This window comes from Sceloporus undulatus, chromosome 5 (assembly GCF_019175285.1).
Source record: "Sceloporus undulatus isolate JIND9_A2432 ecotype Alabama chromosome 5, SceUnd_v1.1, whole genome shotgun sequence".
Classification (NCBI taxonomy): domain Eukaryota; kingdom Metazoa; phylum Chordata; class Lepidosauria; order Squamata; family Phrynosomatidae; genus Sceloporus; species Sceloporus undulatus.
Window position 1 is genome coordinate 88,147,742 of NC_056526.1, and position 11,696 is coordinate 88,159,437.

Consider the following 11,696-nt stretch of genomic DNA (forward strand, 5'->3'; position numbering starts at 1 on the left):
ACGTGGAATATCAGTCAATATTGTTGTACTATAATAAAATACAACTTTTTTAAAAATTCTAGGCTTTAGACTGTTGTCTGATTGCTAATTTCCATTGGTGTAAATGTAACCTCATATGGTGTGGAATAACACATTGTTAACAATCTGAAAAAACACATACAGACTAGGGCATATGACAACAGAGTACTTTTATCTTCCTAAATTTCAAGTTATATTTACAGTACCACTGAAGCCAAGTTACTGGGATTATTTGTTACTGTTCCAAACCAAGCATTTCAAATAAACCACATATTGATATTTTATTGAGTGATGGTACAAGGTCTTTTGTTCCACTTTTATTGTATCTGTAAACAGGAATCTTTAAAAGTCTGCTTAAATAAACCACAAAAGGCTCGTATATCTGTTAGCCTGTCACCCACTTCCCCTCTGTACTCATCTTTTTCTGATTCATCAAAAAAAATCCATTTGACTGTAGCATCTTTTGCAACATCATCTTATAAAATAGTTAATGGATTATAGGTAAATAATGGGACTTTGTCATGCAATGTTAAAAAAATGATGTGCCTTTTGTGACACACTGTCACAGAAGAGACTATAAATGAATGTGATAATTTTAGATTGAAAGCCTTAACGAAAGAACTCCAACATCACAATCTAAGGAGACTTAATGAGAAGAAACTGTATGGTCCATGTTCCTGGAGTGCAAGAGAACAGAACATTTTCTTCCTGAGATGTATGACGCAACTGGAATGAGAAGTCGAAGGCTTTCATGGCTGGCATCCATAGATTTTTGTGGGTTTTTCGGGCTATGTGGCCATGTTCTAGAAGGGTTTATTCCTGACGTTTCGCCAGCATCTGTGGATGGCATCTTTAGAGAAATGAAATGGAACTGGAATGAAATGGCTGCTTAGTAAAGGAAATCAGCAGCTTAATTCAAATTCTGACTGTACAGAACTGTGCCCATGAAAATTTGGAGTATGACAGGTAAAGGTTCAATAGGACAACACTTTCCATTTTCCACTCTTTCCTTCCTCTCCCACCTCCACGAAACACCTTGCTTTACTTTCCATGCATAGTTCATCTCCTTTTACAACTTCTTCATTCTTTTGCTACATTTGTGGAAGCAAAAATGAATTTAAAAATGTATTATTTGAAATTATTTAGGAGGAATCACATTAACACTATGGTCATGTCATGTCAGTTTTCATATTGTCACAAAGTAGTTCTGAACAATGACACAGAGCAATGGTACAAAATTCACTCTGAACAGTGTTCCCGGTTTGTTGTCATTTGTTGTTGTTGCTGTTCTATGCTTCCAAGTCATTTCTGACTTGAGGAAACACTAAAGTGAACACATCATGGGGTTTCCTTAGTAAGATTTTTTCAGAGAGGGGTTGCCTTTGGGCTGCAACAGAAAGGCAAAAAAAGCCAGGTTCCCGGAAGCTTAGGGGGGCATGACGTATGCACAATGCATGCCCGCAAACTGGCAGGAAGCCATCATGAAGCCACCCAGCCATTAACATGGTGGCAGCTTTTTGGTGCTCCAGCAGTGTGGTGTTTAGATGCGACACATTGTAGGAGTAATGAAATCTGTGGCAGTGGCAGTGGAAGGAGTGCCTTTTTGCTTGAGCAAAAAGGAGGAACATTTTGCAGCTTCCTTTTAAGCTGTAATTCTAATCATACTGTAGAAGTGCACCAGGAATGCACCAAACATTCATTTGTTGCAGAATCCAAAAGAAGGCATGGTGCAACCTTATGCTTTAATCAAATCTAGCTTAACATGGTACTTTTTTGGAAAATTGTCAAATATTGCTTGGAATATAATTTGTCATTTTCTGCAGATGGTAAACAACCTACTAACATGTGGCATTCCCACCATAGTCACTCAGGGAGTTGATAAAATGAATTGATATCAGCCAGTAGCTGTTCTATATGGGTTTTTTTTTAAAGAGCAGAAAACATAAAAGATATTCATGGCAGAGTGCTGAATAGCATTTGACCAGAAGTAATAGAAACACTTGCTGGAAATGACTCTATGTGAGAATAGGTTCAATGACATGACAGCCTGGTGTTACTAATACATCAGGATTTGGGCAAGAAAAAAGGAGTTTGCTGTGCCTGACGTGTCATGTTGCCTGGTTGCATTACCTTATGCTATATTGATCACAGAGTGTATATCAAACAACAGAGTGTCACTCTGTTGAATCTGTGAGCCACTTGTCGCTGTGAATATGTTATTCTACTGAGGCAAACTAATTGCCCATCTTGTCCATTTCTGCCATGACAAACTGGCAATATGTAGAAAATGTTGTGGATCTCCAACAAGCAAAATGGGTTGAATGTTGGATTAAAATAAGAAGACCCACATTCAAAATTTCATCCAGCCATGTCACCTGTGGGACAGTCACTATCTTTCAGTCTAAGCAACCTCCCATACATATATGATGACAAATGGGAAGGAGGAGCCAAGCATGTCATTCTTGAGTCCCCTGGAGAAGATGGGATAGAAATAACAATTATAGTATCTATACAAGTGGTGGCAAAGCACAAATACTCTCCCGCCTGGGAGATTTCCTTTCTCAGATTGTGATTTCCACTTTACTAATGCTGCATCTGCACTGCAGAAATGATCCAGTTTGACATCACTTTAACTGCCGTGGCTCAATACTATGGAATTCTGGGATTTGTAGTTTTGTGAGACATTTTCTTCTCTGTTAGGAAGGTCTGGTGCTACAGCAAATTACAGTTCCCAGAAGTCCATAGCATTGAGCCATGACAGTTAACATGATATCAAACTGGATTATTTCTGCAGTGTGGATGGAGCCTCAGAGCACCTTTAAGAAGGGCTCATTTACAAAACAAAATTTTATAAGGTCCTCTGAACAGCTGTTTATTTCCATATGCATATTAAAGGCAAGAATTGTATAGTTCAAATAATATAGGCCAGAATTCACTAAGAAAGTTACAACTGCATAACTCTGGGTTATGCATAACTCTGGGTTAACCCAGAGTTACACATTCATGACTGGTTCTTATTCATGACCTCTAGGTATGGTTTTAGGGAATACATAAGGACTATGAAAGTCCTGCACTCCCCACTTACCATGCAGCAGTCACTGTGAGCAACAGGGGTCTGTTCTCCTGTCAATCAGGAAGCAAATGACTGACATCCCCACCACGCATGAGCAATCTCTGGTACAAGGGGCATTTGTGTCCAGGATCGTCTTCTGACTTTCACAATGGTGTCATAACATTGTGTGAAAATCTTCCTGTGATTGAACAAACATGATGAGCATAGTGCTTTTCTCCCATTTCTTATCCCTGTGTGACAGTCTCCATAGTCATTGATATGTCTGTGTGTATGTGCCTTCAGGTCACTTGTCAGTTTATGGTGACCCCATGAATTTTGCAGGATTTTGTTATGGAAGGAAAACTCAGAGGTGGTTTTGCCAGTTCCTTTCTCTGGTATTCATTGGCGGTCTCCCATCCAAGTACTAACCAGAACTGGCCCTGCTTAGCTTCATAGATTAGATGGGATCAGGTGCCTTTAGCATACCATGATTTAATTTGTCATTTGAGTGACACTTGTTTGGAGAGACCAGGGTAAAAACTTCTCTCAGCAGGAACAGCCAAACTCCTGGGAAGTGTGTTGGATGTGAGGAACGTAGTACAGTGGATCCTTGTTATACCGGACCCCCCTGTGTATAACAAAATCCGCGTATGCCCAAAGCATATTTGTCCCAATGGCGGTGCGCATGCACGCGCGCCGCCATTGGGACAAAAGACCCTTCACCCACCCCTCCCTCGCTTCCCTCCTCCCTTCCCTCCCTCCCTCCCCCTTCCCTTCCCTTACTTACCTTAAGTCGTCGGAGCGGCTTGGCCTCCGCCGCCACCGCGGCAGGGAAGCCGGGTGGCGGCGGCAGCGGCGGCGGAGGCAAGCCTCGCTTCCTCGCCGCCGCCATGCAAGGGCGCGATGGTGGTGCTGGAGGCCCCTTGGCCCCCAACAGCACCGCCACCGGGCCTTTGCCACAGCGGTGGCGAGGGAGGAGGCCTGCCGCGCCGGAGGCCTTTAAGGCCCCAGCGCCGGCATCTGGCCTCCTCCAGGCCCGCCGCTGCGAAGGGACGGGTGTCAGTGCTGGAGGCCTCTTGGCCTCCAGCACCAACACCCGCCGCTTCCGCGCGCAGCGGAAGCCGGATGCTGGCACTGGAGGCCTTCAAGGCCTCCGGCGCTGCGGCCCTCCGTGCCTCCTCTTCTCCACTCCATGCTTTTTTGGGGCGGGAGATGGGGAAGAGGTGGCGCGGAGGGCAGCACGCCAGAGGCCTTCAAGGCCTCCGGCACCGACACCCCGGCCCCTCAGCGCCGCGGAAGGGGCGGTGTCAGTGCTGGAGAGGCCCCAGCATGACACCCGCCCCTTCCACAGAGGCCTGGAGGAGGCCGGGTGTGGGTGCTGGAGGCCTTGAAGGCCTCTGGCGCTGCTGCCCTCGCGCACCTCTTCCCCATCTCGCGCCCAAAAAAGGCACGGAGGTGGAGAAGAGGAGGCACGGAGGGCAGCAGCGCCGGAGGCCTTGAAGGCCTCAGTGCCAGCATCCGGCTCCCGCTGCCGCTCCGGCGCGCTGCCCCTCCACATCTCCTTTTCCCCACCTCCGCGCCTTTTTCCTTTTTTTGGGCACGGAGGTAGAAAGAGGAGGCGTGGAGGGCAGCAGCAGCAGAGGCCTGCGAGGCCTCCAGCACCGACACCCGGCCTCCTCCAGGCCTCTGCGGCCACGGAAGGGCCAGGTATCAGTGCTGGGGCCTCTTGGCCTCCAGCACCGACACCCGCCCCTTCCGCAGTGGCGGCGGCCTGGAGGAGGCTGGATGCCGGCGCGGGAGGCCTTAAAGGCCTCCCGTGCGGCAGCCCTCCTCCCTCGCCACCGCTGTGGCAAAGGCCCGGTGGCAGTGATGTTGGGGGCCAAGAGGCCTCCAGCACCGCCATCGCGCCCTTGCACGGCAGCGGCGAGAAAGCCAAGGCTTGGCCTCTGCCGCCACCGCTGCCACCACCCGGCTTCCCTGCAGCGGCAGCGGCGGAGGCCAGGCCGCTCCGAGCGACTTAAGGTAAGTAAGGGAAGGGAAGGGAGGGGGGCGGGGAGGGAAGGGAGGAGGGGAGGGAGGAGAAGGAAATTGTCGCCAATGGCAGCGCGCATGCACGCGCGCCGCCATTGGGGACAATTTCCCCATTTGCCATCTGCGGATGCTCAAATCCGCGTATGGCAAAGCCGCATATGGGGAGGTTCGACTGTACTCTGTACTTGAAACACCAGCAGCTTCCTCCTCCTTTTGGTTCCATTATTTCGTGACTGTTAGATTAGGGGAAACTAGGTGTCATATAACTGAAGCTTCATAAAAATTGCTCTTGTAGAGGACATTCATATTCTAAAAGGAAAAGAGCTGATTGAGAATGTGCTTGTGATCTATATTCTCCCTTTTTTCACACCCCTCCTCCAAATTCTGTTTGTTCTTCTTGGTGGTGATCTACCAGAGTTGGAACCCTTAGATGTGTCGAAAGTGGTCCCTTCAAGTTGAGCTAATCAGACATTGGCTGGGACTATGATCGCATCATAATTTAAGGGTGGAGCTAGTATATGTTCAGAAATCGCAAATGTTGAATGTCTGAACTGGGTCCAAAAATGATGGGCTGTATTTTTTCAATGAGTACTTGTTCCATATAATAAATAGAAATAAATTGAAAAATGTTATCCTTAAAGTTCACAACACTTTGGTTTTGACTCCAACTGAAGCATTTTATTTTCTGTAAAATCACTGCAATGGATTAGACTTGCAAAGAAAGACTTGACAGTATGAGACTCACTTAAGAACTAAATGCACTTAAAGAACGAAAATGCTGCCTGTGTATTCAGAGAAGGCCACTGCTCAGAAACCAGGCCCAAGACTGTGCATAATCCAGGAGAAAAGCAGGCTTTGCAACAGAAATATATTGGTCATGCCAGAGGTAATTAAATTTCACATTTCACACAGTCTGTACATTTCTAATGGCATTAATTTAAAGCTGATCAATACAGTGGAGAAGAAACTTGCTTATTGTACTCTAGGAGCTGCTCTTTAAAGTATGACAAATGTCCCTTCTTTCCAGACACTCCCTGTTGGATCAAAGACAAAAGTGCTTGGCTCAGCACTTTTTAACAGTTGGAATGTTAACAGCCTAGAAAACTGAACTTTAAACAATGCAGCAGTTTTATGAAAGACGCTATTTTCCTCCGTGACAGAGCATGCACATTACATTTTAAAAGTAATTTATTGGCATTATCCATTTTAATGTTCACGAAGTAAATTATCACTCTTATTGATCACAAATTTGGAAAATCTCTGTCCAAATGCCTCTAAACACAGGTATACTTCAGTTAATTAAATAGATGTGTTCCTAGGCATAACTTCTTTCCCAGAAAATCTGGTACCAGAAACAAAAAATACCATGGAAAGGATAGGGATAGGTCCTTATCCCAGAAAAAAAAGAGAAGTTCACCATGTTTTAACAAATTCAAAACTAACAATATGCACATGTAAACTGAAACAATCAAGTCAAGTAAACCTTGCATAATTAAACAAAGACATTTTGAACTTTCTAAAGACCACTTGAACCTTTATCCACAATGCAGCCAGGAATGCTGGGGTTTTTTTCCTTTCGCATCACCCCGACATTTCTTAGGGAGTGAGGCATAATAGTTTGAGTGCTGGACCAAGACTCTGGAGACCAGGGTTAATTTCCCTTCTCAGCCATAAGAACCCACTGGGTGACCTTAGGCAAGTCACATTCTCTCAGCCGGAGAAGAAGGCAAAGGGTAACCCACTCTGAAGAAATCTTGCCACCAAAACCCCACAATAGGTCCACCTTAGGGTTGCCATAAGTCAGAAATAGCTTGAAGGCACACAACACTTTTCTTATGATTTCCATTTTGATGACCAAGCTTACAAATGAATGCTTTTTTAACATGCTGGGAGAAGCTAGTGGGACCGGCTTATCAGTTCTGCCCTTTTGCTATTCATACCTGCCCAGTAAGATATTGTGGAGGCAGCTGCTGTTTACCTTGCCTGTTGTAGGCAGGCACACACAACTACAGAAGGATTGGATAGAGGAGAATCCCATTCTTTCCCACTTCAAGCTTCATTGCATTGTTCACTGCAGAAATGCTGCTGCAGGCCAATACCACAGTTTGTGTTTTCCCAACCCTTCTTCATTATCCACCTAGTGCCAATCCTGCTTTAAAAACTCCTTCCAGCTAGACAGAGAGGAAAGGGGGCTGAGAAGGCCAAAAAAAAAAAAAGGCTTTGTAAAAAGGACCTTCTTTGTCAGAGGCTTTGTTAACTAAGGCCCTGTACAGACTGGCCTTAAAGGCCAGCTTGAGGGTGGAGTTGGGGCATAGCGTCCACATGACATACATCCCGACTCTGCCCCCCCAGGGCAGCGTAACACCATGCGCCACTTCACATGGTGCATGGTGTCACAGTGCTCCTCTGGCGCTGTGTCCGCACAACACAGTTTCAAAGGAGCACTGTAAATCCGCAGCACCGTGGCTATTGCACCCTGCAAGGGCCCGATTGGGGCCACGGCGTGTGGTTGCCACGGCCCTGATCTGGCTGTAAAAGGGGAGGTTGGAGGCTGCCCCTTAGGGGCTGTCTGCACAGCCCCTTACACAGGTATGGCCATTTAACCTTTTAAAGTACAGTGGTGCCTCGGGTTACGAAATTAATTCGTTCCGCCGCGGCGTTCGTAACCCGATTTTTTTCTCGAAGAAAAGGTTACTGCTCCTTGGAGCTTTCAACTAAACTTTGCTAGCCATTTGTTGTGTTACGTTTGACTGTAATTTCATTATGCTTTGTCCAAAAAAGAGGAGGGTAACTTGTTGCAAATAACTCAATTACTTGCAATTAATTACTCATACATTCTGCTCTGTGTTCCAAAACCACCAACCATTGTTCAGAAACCAGCACCCACTGTCTCCAAGAGGACAGGAAATAAGTGAAACTAGACTAGTCTAAGAAAACATAGTACACGTTGGGTGGTGCTAGGCTGTGGGCTCACTGCTGAAATAAAATACTTTATTGTCATGACTCAATGCTATGGAATTTGTATTTTTTGGGATATTTAGCCTTCTCTGTCAAGAGCTCTGGTGCCATAAACAAGCTACTGATCCCAGAAATCCACAGCACTGAGTCATGGCAGTTAAAGTGGTGCCAAGCTGCATTATTTCTGCATTGTGGCAACAGAGCAAATCCCAGATGTCATTGAGTCCCCGAGGAATCTCTCAGTGATGCTCTGAGCTACATCTTGAACATTTGATACTTAGTTTAAACTAATAAAATATTTTCTTCCATCCCTGGGCAATAGAGAGGGTTTAAAAACTTTTCTGATTCTGTTGGCTTATTTTGCTAGCCTCATTTTTCATTTTATTCTCCCACATTTGCTTCAAATATGCCAGCAATTTGAATCTAATATCTTATCAACTTTACACACTTTAGAGCTGACGGCATGGTGTAGTGGTTTGAGTGTTGAGACTGTGACTCTGGAAGCCAGGGTTCGATTCCCCATTCAGCCATAGAAACCACCTGCGTGACCTTCGGCAAATCAACACATTCTCAGCCTCAGAAGAAGCAATGGCAAAGAAAATTTGCCAAGAACACCCATGGTAGCTTTGCTTGGGGTGCCATACTTGGAAGCAACTTGAAAGCACACAACACTTTAGGGAGATTATTTGCTAATCCGTGTAGGTTTCCTCCTACCATGGCATGCTATGCTGGGAGGAGAGCAAATTGCATCACAACAGAGTTCCTTACCTTCCAATTCTCTCTTCATTAAAGATCACAAGACTAATGAAGGCTGTGGGTGAAGTCTACTACTTCTCAAAACAACACTATGAGTGAAATCCAAAGGTTTAGCCATCTTTTAGCCTCGGTATGGAAAACAGCCAAAGGTGGTATTAACATTAATGGAATACTTCATGCTTAATTGTTCCAATGCAGTCCCTTTAATTAAAAAGTCCCATCAACCTTCGCCAATCAAAGATGTGGCTTAAAACAAAATGTGGGATGCTGCAGTGACATGTTATTGTACTGAATCATTTTTATGTAGATCTGAGAAGCCATAAACAGAGAACAAACAAGGAGGCAGTTAACAAAGCAAAACAACTCTTTATGTATTTAGTGCGACAGTTTATGAGTGCAGTACACCAAAATGGTTCCTGCAATGAGAAATCTAATAAATGTAAGTTTACCAAGGCAAAAATCCACTATGGCATTGTATCATGCTACTATCAATACATTTAATCATTCTCTCAATCTATGGCAAATGCATCTGACATGCAGAAAGGTCACAGTTGAGATTTTTTTTTCCCCAATCACAAAAATCTAGGTGGTATTTCTGAAGAAGGACTTAAATGCCCTAGGCACCAGATCCCACTTGACTTGGATGCTAAACAGGTCAGCCCTGGTTAGTACTTGGATGGGCCACCAATGAATACCAGGTGATGTAGGTTATATTGAGGGAAGGGACTGGCAAAACCGCCTCTGAGTTATTCCTTGCCTAAGAAACCCAATGAAATTCTAGAAGTCACCATAAGTCAAACATGCAGCTTGAGGCACATACACACACATTTCTGAGCAAGAATGCAACTAAAAAGGTTTTGCTCATAGAATCACAGCTTGAGAACAAATCATGATGGTACTTTGAAATCCGCAACAAAAAAGCCTGGCTTTCTATAGCCACAGTAATAAGTAACACCCAACTTGTCTGTCAATGCTACTAATATATCAAGAGAGGTCTGTTTCGAAAACTATCCAGGGGTAGCCAGCAAAGTACAAAACATTCATTTTTTGTGGATTTTGGGTATTGTTGTACAAGAGGACTGTAGTTCGTTGGCCTGATAGATTGCTATCAATCATTGGCACATTGGTTTCTGGGTTCCATGTGAAATTCAGACTCTAACCTTTGGACTGCATATACAGTTGCCTTCCAAAACCTACAGCAATGATTTCTCCACTCCAACTGACTTTCATTACTCTTAATGACAACAACAACACCTGCCATTGTTGATCATATCCTTAAGTCTATCAAAGTTACAAACTGCCTTTCCTGAACTTCCTATCTATCCTTTGAAATCAAATCCTTCTTAAACTACTCCATAATACTTAAAAGCCATTCAGGCATTCCTAGACGCATCGGCACTGCAGAATAATCCAGGTGACACCACTCTAACTGCCCTGGCTCAGTGCTACAGAATCCTGGTGTTCAGTTTGTTGTGGCACCAGAGCTCTCTGACATTGAAGGCTAAATGCCACACAAAATAATATTGCCAGAATTCCATAGCGACGGACCATGGCAGTTAGAGTGGTATCAACCTGGATTATTTCTGCAGTGCGGATGGAGCCCCACATGTTTGAATCAAGATATGAGCTGGGAGTACATAGCTTTGTCTCCCCTGCCCCCAACTCTGTCATTCCTTTCTTCTCCGGAAGGGTCTGAAATGTGGCTGGTGTGGAGACTCTATGCAAGCAAGGATGCTGGAAAATCAGTTTTCTTACTCATGTGAGAGTATCACCACCTATGTGATGACTGAGACAGATTCAAGTGGAATTGTCCCAAAAAGTTGTTCTCTGTATGGAATTGTAAATAATATGCATTATGTATATCTCTGATCCTGATTGAGCATTAGAGCTTTGTGGTTCTTCCAAAAGAGCTGAATACCCATGGAACCTGTCTAGTTTCTAGTGCTGACAATAAGTTGAAAGAGCTACTTTTTTTTAATTAATTGAAAAATCCTAAACACTATAAGCGTAAGAACCCGAAAGACTTATTTCATGCTTGGCTATTTTAGTCCTGCCTTCTTCCGTCATCTTCCACTGGGTAGTTTCACCCATATCTCTGGATCAGATGTGGTTGGATATCTCCCTCATTCTAGAAGCCCCAGGATGAATGTGCCTTGTGCAACTGACTCACCCATATTCCTTTTCTACACATTAAAATTTGAAGCTAAGTATAAAGTTTCTGTCTAGAGTCAGTTCAAAAGTTGGAAACGCTAACCAAAGCATATAGTTTATTGTTTACACTCTATAGCAATTTCCTCTAAGCTGAAATGCGACACCACAGTCACTGTATCTGTGAGAAAAGTCCTCTTTAAATGCAAAATCCATTGTGTTGAGTCTGGGATTGACATTTTGTTTGAAAACACTGACAGTTCTTTCTGACTGGTGCTTCACGAGGGCCAAATGTACCAGGATAACCTGTTCGATCCTAACAGAAAGCCAGATTACATAGGCACTGCATTGGCTGAATGTGATTACAGACTGAACAAAATGCAAAGGAATCAGGGGAAATCAAGAATGTTCAATGAATTTCTGATGCATATGTACACTTTGTTTCCCTCCAGGGCTTACTACTGATGCCTTTTGTTCAGATCTGAAAGATGTTCAGGATTTTTCTTCTGGTAATATAAAAACAAAGAGGGAACCATACCATGAAGGATTATAAAAAATTATCATAATATTAACTTATGCAGTTCTAGAGATTCTTTCTCGCCAAGTTCATAAGCCGGTTAGGTAACTGTTCTATCTTTCCCCAGTAAATGAGAAATATTTTAGGCTTCAGCGATCGTGAGGCTCTCAGCTGCAAGATGTTTGCTGAATTCATAATTATTTCTCCACATTTCAT

At 44.1% G+C, this 11,696-nt stretch overlaps 1 long non-coding RNA gene across 1 annotated transcript; it reads right to left on the minus strand.

Moving 5' to 3' along the window:
- Window positions 1-286: 286 nt before the first annotated feature.
- On the minus strand, window positions 287-3,683 carry LOC121931505. Its single transcript, XR_006104155.1, has 2 exons — window positions 3,104-3,683; window positions 287-1,109 (listed from the first exon to the last, which is right to left on the minus strand). It is a non-coding gene; the product is annotated as an uncharacterized LOC121931505 (long non-coding RNA).
- Window positions 3,684-11,696: the final 8,013 nt, after the last annotated feature.